At 43.0% G+C, this 14,482-nt stretch overlaps 1 protein-coding gene across 1 annotated transcript in view; it reads right to left on the reverse strand.

Annotated features, from left to right (window-relative positions):
* Window positions 1-14,482, reverse strand: part of LOC141075782 (alpha-N-acetylneuraminide alpha-2,8-sialyltransferase-like) — a 172,600-nt gene that overhangs the window by 68,680 nt on the left and 89,438 nt on the right. The window lies entirely within an intron of this gene.

The following is a 14,482-nucleotide window of genomic DNA, read 5'->3' on the forward strand; positions in this document are numbered from 1 at the left end:
TAGTAACAGGCAGCAGTGATACAGCAGAGACTAATAGTAACAGGCAGCAGTGATACAACAGAGACTAATAGTAACAGGCAGCAGTGATACAGAAGAGACTAATAGTAACAGGCAGCAGTGATGCAGCAGAGACTAATAGTATCAGGCAGCAGTGATACAGCAGAGACTAATAGTAACAGGCAGCAGTGATACAGCAGAGACTAATAGTAACAGGCAGCAGTGATACAGCAGAGACTAATAGTAACAGGCAGCAGTGATACAGCAGAGACTAATAGTAACAGGCAGCAGTGATACAGAAGAGACTAATAGTAACAGACAGCAGTGATACAGCAGAGACTAATAGTAACAGGCAGCAGTGATACAGCAGAAACTAATAGTAACAGGCAGCAGTGATACAGCAGAGACTAATAGTAACAGGCAGCAGTGATACAGCAGAGTCTAATAGTAACAGGCAGCATTGATACAGCAGAGACTAATAGTAACAGGAAGCAGTGATAAAGCAGAGACTAATAGTAACAGGCAGAAGTGATACAGCAGAGACTAATAGTAACAGGCAGCAGTGATACAACAGAGACTAATAGGAACAGGCAGCAGTGATACAGCAGAAACTAATAGTAACAGGCAGAAGTGATACAACAGAGACTAATAGTAACAGGCAGCAGTGATACAACAGAGACTAATAGTAACAGGCAGCAGTGATACAGCAGAGACTAATAGTAACAGGCAGCAGTGATACAGCAGAGTCTAATAGTAACAGGCAGCATTGATACAGCAGAGACTAATAGTAACAGGCAGCAGTGATAAAGCAGAGACTAATAGTAACAGGCAGCAGTGATACAGCAGAGACTAATAGGAACAGGCAGCAGTGATACAGAAGAGACTAATAGTAACAGGCAGCAGTGATACAGCAGAAACTAATAGTAACAGGCAGAAGTGATACAACAGAGACTAATAGTAACAGGCAGCAGTGATACAACAGAGACTAATAGGAACAGGCAGCAGTGATACAGCAGAGACTAATAGTAACAGACAGCAGTGATACAGCAGAGACTAATAGTAACAGGCAGAAGTGATACAGCAGAGACTAATAGTAACAGGCAGCAGTGATACAGCAGAGACTAATAGTAACAGGCAGCAGTGATACAGCAGAGACTAATAGTAACAGGCAGCAGTGATACAGCAGAGACTAATAGTAACAGGCAGCAGTGATACAGCAGAGACTAATAGTAACAGGCAGCAGTGATACAGCAGAGACTAATAGTAACAGACAGCAGTGATACAGCAGAGACTAATAGTAGCAAGCAGCAGTGATACAACAGAGACTAATAGTAACAGGCAGCAGTCATACAGCAGAGACTAATAGTAACAGGCAGCAGTGATACAGCAGAGACTAATAGTAACAGACAGCAGTGATACAGCAGAGACTAATAGTAGCAAGCAGCAGTGATACAACAGAGACTAATAGTAACAGGCAGCAGTCATACAGCAGAGACTAATAGTAACAGACAGCAGTGATACAGCAGAGACTAATAGTAACAGGCAGCAGTGATACAACAGAGACTAATAGTAACAGGCAGCAGTCATACAGCAGAGACTAATAGTAACAGGCAGCAGTGATACAGCAGAGACTAATAGTAACAGACAGCAGTGATACAGCAGAGACTAATAGTAGCAAGCAGCAGGGATACAGCAGAGACTAATAGTAACAGGCAGCAGTGATACAGCAGAGACTAATAGTAACAGGCAGCAGTGATACAGCAGAGACTAATAGTAACAGGCAGCAGTGATACAGCAGAGACTAATAGTAACAGGCAGCAGGGATACAGCAGAGACTAATAGTAACAGACAGCAGTGATACAGCAGAGACTAATAGTAGCAAGCAGCAGGGATACAGCAGAGACTAATAGTAACAGGCAGCAGTGATACAGCAGAGACTAATAGTAACAGGCAGCAGTGATACAGCAGAGACTAATAGTAACAGGCAGCAGTGATACAGCAGAGACTAATAGTAACAGGCAGCAGTGATACAGCAGAGACTAATAGTAACAGGCAGCAGTGATACAGCAGAGACTAATAGTAACAGGCAGCAGTGATACAGAAGAGACTAATAGTAACAGACAGCAGTGATACAGCAGAGACTAATAGTAACAGGCAGCAGTGATACAGCAGAAACTAATAGTAACAGGCAGCAGTGATACAGCAGAAACTAATAGTAACAGGCAGCAGTGATACAGCAGAGACTAATAGTAACAGGCAGCAGTGATACAGCAGAGTCTAATAGTAACAGGCAGCATTGATACAGCAGAGACTAACAGTAACAGGCAGCAGTGATAAAGCAGAGACTAATAGTAACAGGCAGAAGTGATACAGCAGAGACTAATAGTAACAGGCAGCAGTGATACAACAGAGACTAATAGTAACAGGCAGCAGTGATACAGCAGAGAATAATAGTAACAGGCAGCAGTGATACAGCAGAGACTAATAGTAACAGGCAGCAGTGATACAGCAGAGACTAATAGGAACAGGCAGCAGTGATACAGCAGAAACTAATAGTAACAGGCAGAAGTGATACAACAGAGACTAATAGTAACAGGCAGCAGTGATATAACAGAGACTAATAGTAACAGGCAGCAGTGATACAGCAGAGACTAATAGTAACAGACAGCAGTGATACAGCAGAGACTAATAATAACAGGCAGCAGTGATACAGAAGAGACTAATTGTAACAGGCAGCAGTGATACAGAAGAGACTAATTGTAACAGGCAGCAGTGATACAGCAGAGACTAATAGTAACAGACAGCAGTGATACAGCAGAGACTAATAATAACAGGCAGCAGTGATACAGAAGAGACTAATTGTAACAGGCAGCAGTGATACAGCAGAGACTAATAGTAACAGGCAGCAGTGATACAGCAGAGACTAATAGTAACAGGCAGCAGTGATACAGAAGAGACTAATTGTAACAGGCAGCAGTGATACAGAAGAGACTAATTGTAACAGGCAGCAGTGATACAGCAGAGACTAATAGTAACAGGAGCATTGACACAGCAGAGAATAATAGTAACAGGCAGCAGTGATACAGAAGAGACTAATAGTAACAGGCAGCAGTGATACAGCAGAGACTAATAGTAACAGGCAGCAGTGATACAACAGAGACTAATAGTAACAGGCAGCAGTGATACAGCAGAGACTAATGGTAACAGACAGCAGTGATACAGCAGAGACTAATAGTAACAGGCAGCAGTGATATAGCAGAGACTAATAGTAACAGGCAGCAGTGATACAGCAGAAACTATTAGTAACAGGCAGCAGTGATACAGCAGAGACTAATAGTAACAGACAGCAGTGATATAGCAGAGACTAATAGTAACAGGAGCATTGATACAGCAGAGACTAATAGTAACAGGCAGCAGTGATAGAGCAGAGACTAATAGTAACAGGCAGCAGTGATACAGCAGAGACTAATAGTAACAGGCAGCAGTGATACAGCAGAGACTAATAGTAACAGGAAGCAGTGATTCAGCAGAGACTAATAGTAACAGGCAGCAGTGATACAGCAGAGACTAATAGTAACAGGCAGCAGTGATACAGCAGAGACTAATAGTAACAGGCAGCAGTGATACAACAGAGACTAATAGTAACAGGCAGCAGTGATAGAGCAGAGACTAATAGTAACAGACAGCAGTGATACAGCAGAGACTAATAGTAACAGGCAGCAGTGATACAGCAGAGACTAATAGTAACAGGCAGCAGTGATACAGCAGAGACTAATAGTAACAGGCAGCAGTGATACAGCAGAGACTAATAGTAACAGGCAGCAGTGATACAGCAGAGACTAATAGTAACAGGCAGCAGTGATACAGCAGAAACTATTAGTAACAGGCAGCAGTGATACAGAAGAGACTAATAGTAACAGGCAGCAGTGATACAGCAGAAACTAATAGTAACAGGCAGCAGTGATACAGAAGAGACTAATAGTAACAGGCAGCAGTGATACAGCAGAGACTAATAGTAACAGGCAGCAGTGATACAGCAGAGACTAATAGTAACAGACAGCAGTGATACAGCAGAGACTAATAGTAACAGGCAGCAGTGATACAGCAGAAACTAATAGTAACAGGCAGCAGTGATACAGAAGAGACTAATAGTAACAGGCAGCAGTGATACAACAGAGACTAATAGTAACAGGCAGCAGTGATACAGCAGAGACTAATAGTAACAGACAGCAGTGATACAGCAGAAACTATTAGTAACAGGCAGCAGTGATACAGCAGAGACTAATAGTAACAGGCAGCAGTGAAACAGCAGAGACTAATAGTAACAGGAGCATTGACACAGCAGAGAATAATAGTAACAGGCAGCAGTGATACAGCAGAAACTATTAGTAACAGGCAGCAGTGATACAGCAGAGACTAATAGTAACAGGCAGCAGTGAAACAGCAGAGACTAATAGTAACAGGAGCATTGACACAGCAGAGAATAATAGTAACAGGCAGCAGTGATACAGCAGAAACTAATAGTAACAGGCAGCAGTGATACAGAAGAGACTAATAGTAACAGGCAGCAGTGATACAGCAGAGACTAATAGTAACAGGCAGCAGTGATACAGAAGAGACTAATAGTAACAGGCAGCAGTGATACAACAGAGACTAATAGTAACAGGCAGCAGTGATACAGCAGAGACTAATAGTAACAGGCAGCAGTGATATAGCAGAGACTAATAGTAACAGGCAGCAGTGATATAGCAGAGACTAATAGTATCAGGCAGCAGTGATAGAGCAGAGACTAATAGTAACAGGCAGCAGTGATACAGAAGAGACTAATAGTAACAGGCAGCAGTGATACAGCAGAAACTAATAGTAACAGGCAGCAGTGATACAGCAGAGACTAATAGTAACAGGCAGCAGTGATACAGCAGAGACTAATAGTAACTGGCAGCAGTGATACAGCAGAGACTAATAGTAACAGGCAGCAGTGATACAACAGAGACTAATAGTAACAGGCAGCAGTGATACAGCAGAGACTAATAGTAACAGACAGCATTGATACAGCAGAGACTAATAGTAACAGGCAGCAGTGATACAGCAGAAACTATTAGTAACAGGCAGCAGTGATACAGCAGAGACTAATGGTAACAGACAGCAGTGATACAGCAGAGACTAATAGTAACAGGCAGCAGTGATATAGCAGAGACTAATAGTAACAGGCAGCAGTGATACAGCAGAAACTATTAGTAACAGGCAGCAGTGATACAGCAGAGACTAAAGGTAACAGACAGCAGTGATACAGCAGAGACTAATAGTAACAGGCAGCAGTGATATAGCAGAGACTAATAGTAACAGGCAGCAGTGATACAGCAGAAACTAATAGTAACAGGCAGCAGTGATACAACAGAGACTAATAGTAACAGGCAGCAGTGATACAGAAGAGACTAATAGTAAAAGGCAGCAGTGATACAGCAGAGACTAATAGTAACAGGAGCATTGATACAGCAGAGACTAATAGTATCAGGCAGCAGTGATAGAGCAGAGACTAATAGTAACAGGCAGCAGTGATACAGCAGAGACTAATAGTAACAGGCAGCAGTGATACAGCAGAAACTAATAGTAACAGGCAGCAGTGATACAGCAGAGACTAATAGTAACAGGCAGCAGTGATACAGCAGAGACTAATAGTAACAGGCAGCAGTGATACAGCAGAGACTAATAGTAACAGGCAGCAGTGATACAACAGAGACTAATAGTAACAGGCAGCAGTGATACAGCAGAGACTAATAGTAACAGTGAGCATTGACACAGCAGAGACTAATAGTAACAGGCTGCAGTGATACAGCAGAAACTAATAGTAACAGGCAGCATTGATACAGCAGAGACTAATAGTGACAGGCAGCAGTGATACAGCAGAGACTAATAGTAACAGACAGCAGTGATACAGAAGAGACTAATAGTAACAGGCAGCAGTGATACAGCAGAGACTAATAGTAACAGGCAGCAGTGATACAACAGAGACTAATAGTAACAGGCAGCATTGATACAGCAGAGACTAATAGTGACAGGCAGCAGTGATACAGCAGAAACTAATAGTAACAGACAGCAGTGATACAGAAGAGACTAATAGTAACAGGCAGCAGTGATACAACAGAGACTAATAGTAACAGGCAGCAGTGATACAGTAGAGACTAATAGTAACATACAGCAGTGATACAGCAGAGACTAATAGTAACAGGCAGCAGTGATACAACAGAGACTAATAGTAACAGGCAGCAGTGATACAGTAGAGACTAATAGTAACAGACAGCAGTGATACAGCAGAGACTAATAGTAACAGGCAGCAGTGATACAGCAGAAACTAATAGTAACAGGCAGCATTGATACAGCAGAGACTAATAGTGACAGGCAGCAGTGATACAGCAGAAACTAATAGTAACAGACAGCAGTGATACAGAAGAGACTAATAGTAACAGGCAGCAGTGATACAACAGAGACTAATAGTAACAGGCAGCAGTGATACAGTAGAGACTAATAGTAACAGGCAGCAGTGATACAGCAGAGACTAATAGTAACAGGCAGCAGTGATACAGCAGAAACTATTAGTAACAGGCAGCAGTGATACAGAAGAGACTAATAGTAACAGGCAGCAGTGATACAGTAGAGACTAATAGTAACAGACAGCAGTGATACAGCAGAGACTAATAGTAACAGGCAGCAGTGATACAGCAGAGACTAATAGTAACAGGCAGCAGTGATACAGCAGAGACTAATAGTAACAGGCAGCAGTGATACAGCAGAAACTAATAGTAACAGGCAGCAGTGATACAACAGAGTCTAATAGTAACAGGCAGCAGTGATACAGCAGAGACTAATAGTAACAGGCAGCAGTGATACAGCAGAGACTAATAGTAACAGGCAGCAGTGATACAGCAGAGTCTAATAGTAACAGGCAGCAGTGATACAGCAGAGACTAATAGTAACAGGCAGCAGTGATGCAGCAGAGTCTAATAGTAACAGGCAGCAGTGATACAGCAGAGACTAATAGTAACAGGCAGCAGTGATACAGCAGAGACTAATAGTAACAGGCAGCAGTGATACAGCAGAGTCTAATAGTAACAGGCAGCAGTGATACAGCAGAGACTAATAGTAACAGGCAGCAGTGATGCAGCAGAGTCTAATAGTAACAGGCAGCAGTGATAGAGCAGAGACTAATAGTAACAGGCAGCAGTGATGCAGCAGAGACTAATAGTAACAGGCAGCAGTGATAGAGCAAAGACTAATAGTAACAGGCAGCAGTGATACAGCAGAGACTAATAGTAACAGGCAGCAGTGATACAACAGAGACTAATAGTAACAGGCAGCAGTGATACAGCAGAGACTAGTAGTACCAGGCAGCAGTGATACAGCAGAGACTAATAGTACCAGGCAGCAGTGATACAGCAGAGACTAATAGTAACAGGCAGCAGTGATACAGCAGAGACTAATAGTAACAGGCAGCAGTGATACAGCAGAGACTAATAGTAACAGGCAGCAGTGATACAGCAGAGACTAATAGTAACAGACAGCAGTGATACAGCAGAGTCTAATAGTAACAGGCAGCAGTGATACAGCAGAAACTAATAGTAACAGGCAGCAGTGATACAGCAGAGACTCATAGTAACAGGCAGCAGTGATACAGCAGAGACTAATAGTAACAGGCAGCAGTGATACAGCAGAGACTAATAGTAACAGGCAGCAGTGATACAGCAGAGACTAATAGTAACAGGCAGCATTGATACAGCAGAGACTAATAGTAACAGGCAGCAGTGATACAGCAGAGACTCATAGTAACAGGCAGCAGTGATACAGCAGAGACTAATAGTAACAGGCAGCAGTGATACAGCAGAGACTAATAGTAACAGGCAGAAGTGATACAGCAGAGACTAATAGTAACATGCAGCAGTGATACAGCAGAGACTAATAGTAACAGGCAGCAGTAATACAGGAGAGACTAATAGTAACAGGCAGCAGTGATACAGCAGAGACTAATAGTAACAGGCAGCAGTGATACAGTAGAGACTAATAGTAACAGGCAGCAGTGATACAGCAGAGTCTAATAGTAACAGGCAGCATAGATACAGCAGAGACTAATAGTAACAGGCAGCAGTGATACAGCAGAGACTAATAATAACAGGCAGAAGTGATACAGCAGAGACTAATAGTAACATGCAGCAGTGATACAGCAGAGACTAATAGTAACAGGCAGCAGTAATACAGGAGAGACTAATAGTAACAGGCAGCAGTGATACAGCAGAGACTAATAGTAACAGGCAGCAGTGATACAGCAGAGACTCATAGTAACAGGCAGCAGTGATACAGCAGAGACTCATAGTAACAGGCAGCAGTGATACAGCAGAGACTAATAGTAACAGGCAGCAGTGATACAGCAGAGACTAATAGTAACAGGCAGCAGTGATACAACAGAGAATAATAGTAACAGGCAGCAGTGATACAGCAGAGACTAATAGTAACAGGCAGCAGTGATACAGGAGAGACTAATAGTAACAGGCAGCAGTGATACAACAGAGACTAATAGTAACAGGCAGCAGTGATACAGCAGAGACTAATAGTAACAGGCAGCAGTGATACAGAAGAGACTAATAGTAACAGGCAGCAGTGATACAGGAGAGACTAATAGTAACAGGCAGCAGTGATACAGGAGAGACTAATAGTAACAGGCAGCAGTGATACAGCAGAGACTAATAGTAACAGGCAGCAGTGATACAGCAGAGAATAATAGTAACAGGCAGCATTGATACAGCAGAGACTAATAGTAACAGGCAGCAGTGATACAGAAGAGACTAATAGTAACAGGCAGCAGTGATACAGGAGAGACTAATAGTAACAGGCAGCAGTGATACAGGAGAGACTAATAGTAACAGGCAGCAGTGATACAGCAGAGACTAATAGTAACAGGCAGCAGTGATACAACAGAGAATAATAGTAACAGGCAGCAGTGATACAGAAGAGACTAATAGTAACAGGCAGCAGTGATACAGGAGAGACTAATAGTAACAGGCAGCAGTGATACAGCAGAGACTAATAGTAACAGGCAGCAGTGATACAACAGAGAATAATAGTAACAGGCAGCAGTGATACAGCAGAGACTAATAGTAACAGGCAGCAGTGATACAGGAGAGACTAATAGTAACAGGCAGCAGTGATACAGGAGAGACTAATAGTAACAGACAGCAGTGATACAGCAGAGACTAATAGTAACAGGCAGCAGTGATACAGGAGAGACTAATAGTAACAGGCAGCAGTGATACAGAAGAGACTAATAGTAACAGGCAGCAGTGATACAGCAGAGACTAATAGTAACAGGCAGCAGTGATACAACAGAGAATAATAGTAACAGGCAGCAGTGATACAGCAGAGACTAATAGTAACAGGCAGCAGTGATACAGCAGAGACTAATAGTAACAGGCAGCAGTGATACAGGAGAGACTAATAGTAACAGGCAGCAGTGATACAGAAGAGACTAATAGTAACAGGCAGCAGTGATACAGGAGAGACTAATAGTAACAGGCAGCAGTGATACAGCAGAGACTAATAGTAACAGGCAGCAGGGATACAACAGAGAATAATAGTAACAGGCAGCAGTGATACAGCAGAGACTAATAGTAACAGGCAGCAGTGATACAGGAGAGACTAATAGTAACAGGCAGCAGTGATACAGGAGAGACTAATAGTAACAGGCAGCAGTGATACAGGAGAGACTAATAGTAACAGGCAGCAGTGATACAGCAGAGACTAATAGTAACAGGCAGCAGTGATACAGCAGAGAATAATAGTAACAGGCAGCATTGATACAGCAGAGACTAATAGTAACAGGCAGCAGTGATACAGAAGAGACTAATAGTAACAGGCAGCAGTGATACAGGAGAGACTAATAGTAACAGGCAGCAGTGATACAGGAGAGACTAATAGTAACAGGCAGCAGTGATACAGCAGAGACTAATAGTAACAGGCAGCAGTGATACAACAGAGAATAATAGTAACAGGCAGCAGTGATACAGAAGAGACTAATAGTAACAGGCAGCAGTGATACAGGAGAGACTAATAGTAACAGGCAGCAGTGATACAGCAGAGACTAATAGTAACAGGCAGCAGTGATACAACAGAGAATAATAGTAACAGGCAGCAGTGATACAGCAGAGACTAATAGTAACAGGCAGCAGTGATACAGGAGAGACTAATAGTAACAGGCAGCAGTGATACAGGAGAGACTAATAGTAACAGACAGCAGTGATACAGCAGAGACTAATAGTAACAGGCAGCAGTGATACAGGAGAGACTAATAGTAACAGGCAGCAGTGATACAGAAGAGACTAATAGTAACAGGCAGCAGTGATACAGCAGAGACTAATAGTAACAGGCAGCAGTGATACAACAGAGAATAATAGTAACAGGCAGCAGTGATACAGCAGAGACTAATAGTAACAGGCAGCAGTGATACAGCAGAGACTAATAGTAACAGGCAGCAGTGATACAGGAGAGACTAATAGTAACAGGCAGCAGTGATACAGCAGAGACTAATAGTAACAGGCAGCAGTGATACAGCAGAGACTAATAGTAACAGGCAGCAGTGATACAGCAGAGACTAATAGTAACAGGCAGCAGTGATACAGAAGAGACTAATAGTAACAGGCAGCAGTGATACAGAAGAGACTAATAGTAACAGGCAGCAGTGATACAGGAGAGACTAATAGTAACAGGCAGCAGTGATACAGCAGAGACTAATAGTAACAGGCAGCAGTGATACAGCAGAGACTAATAGTAACAGGCAGCAGTGATACAGCAGAGACTAATAGTAACAGGCAGCAGTGATACAGCAGAGACTAATAGTAACAGGCAGCAGGGATACAGGAGAGACTAATAGCAACAGGCAACAGGGATACAGCAGAGACTAATAGTAACAGGCAGCAGTGATACAGGAGAGACTAATAGTAACAGGCAGCAGGGATACAGCAGAGACTAATAGTAACAGGCAGCAGGGATACAGCAGAGACTAATAGTAACAGGCAGCAGTGATACAGAAGAGACTAATAGTAACAGGCAGCAGTGATACAGGAGAGACTAATAGTAACAGGCAGCAGTGATACAGCAGAGACTAATAGTAACAGGCAGCAGGGATACAGCAGAGACTAATAGTAACAGGCAGCAGTGATACAGGAGAGACTAATAGTAACATGCAGCAGTGATACAGCAGAGACTAATAGTAACAGGCAGCAGGGATACAGCAGAGACTAATAGTAACAGGCAGCAGTGATACAGAAGAGACTAATAGTAACAGGCAGCAGGGATACAGCAGAGACTAATAGTAACAGGCAGCAGTGATACAGCAGAGACTAATAGTAACAGGCAGCAGGGATACAACAGAGAATAATAGTAACAGGCAGCAGTGATACAGCAGAGACTAATAGTAACAGGCAGCAGTGATACAGGAGAGACTAATAGTAACAGGCAGCAGTGATACAGCAGAGACTAATAGTAACAGGCAGCAGTGATACAGCAGAGACTAATAGTAACAGGCAGCAGGGATACAGCAGAGACTAATAGTAACAGGCAGCAGTGATACAGCAGAGAATAATAGTAACAGGCAGCAGTGATACAGCAGAGACTAATAGTAACAGGCAGCAGTGATACAGGAGAGACTAATAGTAACAGGCAGCAGTGATACAGCAGAGACTAATAGTAACAGGCAGCAGTGATACAGCAGAGACTAATAGTAACAGGCAGCAGGGATACAGCAGAGACTAATAGTAACAGGCAGCAGGGATACAACAGAGAATAATAGTAACAGGCAGCAGTGATACAGCAGAGACTAATAGTAACAGGCAGCAGTGATACAGGAGAGACTAATAGTAACAGGCAGCAGTGATACAGAAGAGACTAATAGTAACAGGCAGCAGTGATACAGCAGAGGCTAATAGTAACAGGCAGCAGTGATACAGCAGAGACTAATAGTAACAGGCAGCAGTGATACAGCAGAGACTAATAGTAACAGGCAGCAGGGATACAGGAGAGACTAATAGTAACAGGCAACAGGGATACAGCAGAGACTAATAGTAACAGGCAGCAGTGATACAGCAGAGACTAATAGTAACAGGCAGCAGTGATACAGCAGAGGCTAATAGTAACAGGCAGCAGTGATACAGCAGAGACTAATAGTAACAGGCAGCAGTGATACAGCAGAGACTAATAGTAACAGGCAGCAGGGATACAGGAGAGACTAATAGTAACAGGCAACAGGGATACAGCAGAGACTAATAGTAACAGGCAGCAGTGATACAGCAGAGACTAATAGTAACAGGCAGCAGTGATACAGCAGAGACTAATAGTAACAGGCAGCAGTGATACAGCAGAGGCTAATAGTAACAGGCAGCAGTGATACAGCAGAGACTAATAGTAACAGGCAGCAGTGATACAGCAGAGGCTAATAGTAACAGGCAGCAGTGATACAGAAGAGACTAATAGTAACAGGCAGCAGTGATACAGCAGAGGCTAATAGTAACAGGCAGCAGTGATACAGCAGAGACTAATAGTAACAGGCAGCAGTGATACAGCAGAGACTAATAGTAACAGGCAGCAGGGATACAGGAGAGACTAATAGTAACAGGCAGCAGTGATACAGCAGAGACTAATAGTAACAGGCAGCAGTGATACAGTAGAGACTAATAGTAACAGGCAGCAGTGATACAGCAGAGACTAATAGTAACAGGCAGCAGTGATACAGCAGAGACTAATAGTCACAGGCAGCAGTGATACAGCAGAGACTAATAGTAACAGGCAGCAGTGATACAGAAGAGACTAATAGTAACAGGCAGCAGTGATACAGCAGAGACTAATAGTAACAGGCAGCAGTGATACAGCAGAGACTAATAGTAACAGGCAGCAGTGATACAGAAGAGACTAATAGTAACAGGCAGCAGTGATACAGCAGAGACTAATAGTAACAGGCAGCAGTGATACAGAAGGGACTAATAGTAACAGGCAGCAGTGATACAGTAGAGACTAATAGTAACAGGCAGCAGTGATACAGCAGAGACTAATAGTCACAGGCAGTAGTGATACAGCAGAGACTAATAGTCACAGGCAGCAGTGATACAGTAGAGACTAATAGTAACAGGCAGCAGTGATACAGAAGAGACTAATAGTAACAGGCAGCAGTGATACAGCAGAGACTAATAGTAACAGGCAACAGGGATACAGCAGAGACTAATAGTAACAGGCAGCAGTGATACAGAAGAGACTAATAGTAACAGGCAGCAGTGATACAGAAGAGACTAATAGTACCAGGCAGCAGTGATACAGCAGAGACTAATAGTAACAGGCAGCAGTGATACAGAAGAGACTAATAGTAACAGGCAGCAGTGATACAGGAGAGACTAATAGTAACAGGCAGCAGTGATACAGAAGAGACTAATAGTAACAGGCAGCAGTGATACAGCAGAGACTAATAGTCACAGGCAGCAGTGATACAGAAGAGACTAATAGTACCAGGCAGCAGTGATACAGCAGAGACTAATAGTAACAGGCAGCAGTGATACAGAAGAGACTAATAGTAACAGGCAGCAGTGATACAGGAGAGACTAATAGTAACAGGCAGCAGTGATACAGAAGAGACTAATAGTAACAGGCAGCAGTGATACAGCAGAGACTAATAGTAACAGGCAGCAGTGATACAGAAGAGACTAATAGTAACAGGCAGCAGTGATACAGTAGAGACTAATAGTAACAGGCAGCAGTGATACAGCAGAGACTAATAGTCACAGGCAGTAGTGATACAGCAGAGACTAATAGTCACAGGCAGCAGTGATACAGTAGAGACTAATAGTAACAGGCAGCAGTGATACAGAAGAGACTAATAGTAACAGGCAGCAGTGATACAGCAGAGACTAATAGTAACAGGCAACAGGGATACAGCAGAGACTAATAGTCACAGGCAGTAGTGATACAGCAGAGACTAATAGTACCAGGCAGCAGTGATACAGCAGAGACTAATAGTAACAGGCAGCAGTGATACAGAAGAGACTAATAGTAACAGGCAGCAGTGATACAGAAGAGACTAATAGTAACAGGCAGCAGTGATACAGAAGAGACTAATAGTAACAGGCAGCAGTGATACAGCAGAGACTAATATTACCAGGCAGCAGTGATACAGAAGAGACTAATAGTAACAGGCAGCAGTGATACAGGAGAGACTAATAGTAACAGGCAGCAGTGATACAACAGAGACTAATAGTAACAGGCAGCAGTGATACAGCAGAGACTAATAGTAACAGGCAACAGTGATACAGCAGAGACTAATAGTAACAGGCAGCAGTGATACAGCAGAGACTAATAGTAACAGACAGCAGTGATACAGCAGAGACTAATAGTAACAGGCAGCAGTGATACAGAAGAGACTAATAGTAACAGGCAGCAGTGATACAGGAGAGACTAATAG

The sequence above is a fragment of the Dendrobates tinctorius genome, unplaced genomic scaffold (assembly GCF_039654945.1).
Source record: "Dendrobates tinctorius isolate UK_male_01 unplaced genomic scaffold, ASM3965494v1 ptg000371l, whole genome shotgun sequence".
Taxonomy (NCBI): domain Eukaryota; kingdom Metazoa; phylum Chordata; class Amphibia; order Anura; family Dendrobatidae; genus Dendrobates; species Dendrobates tinctorius.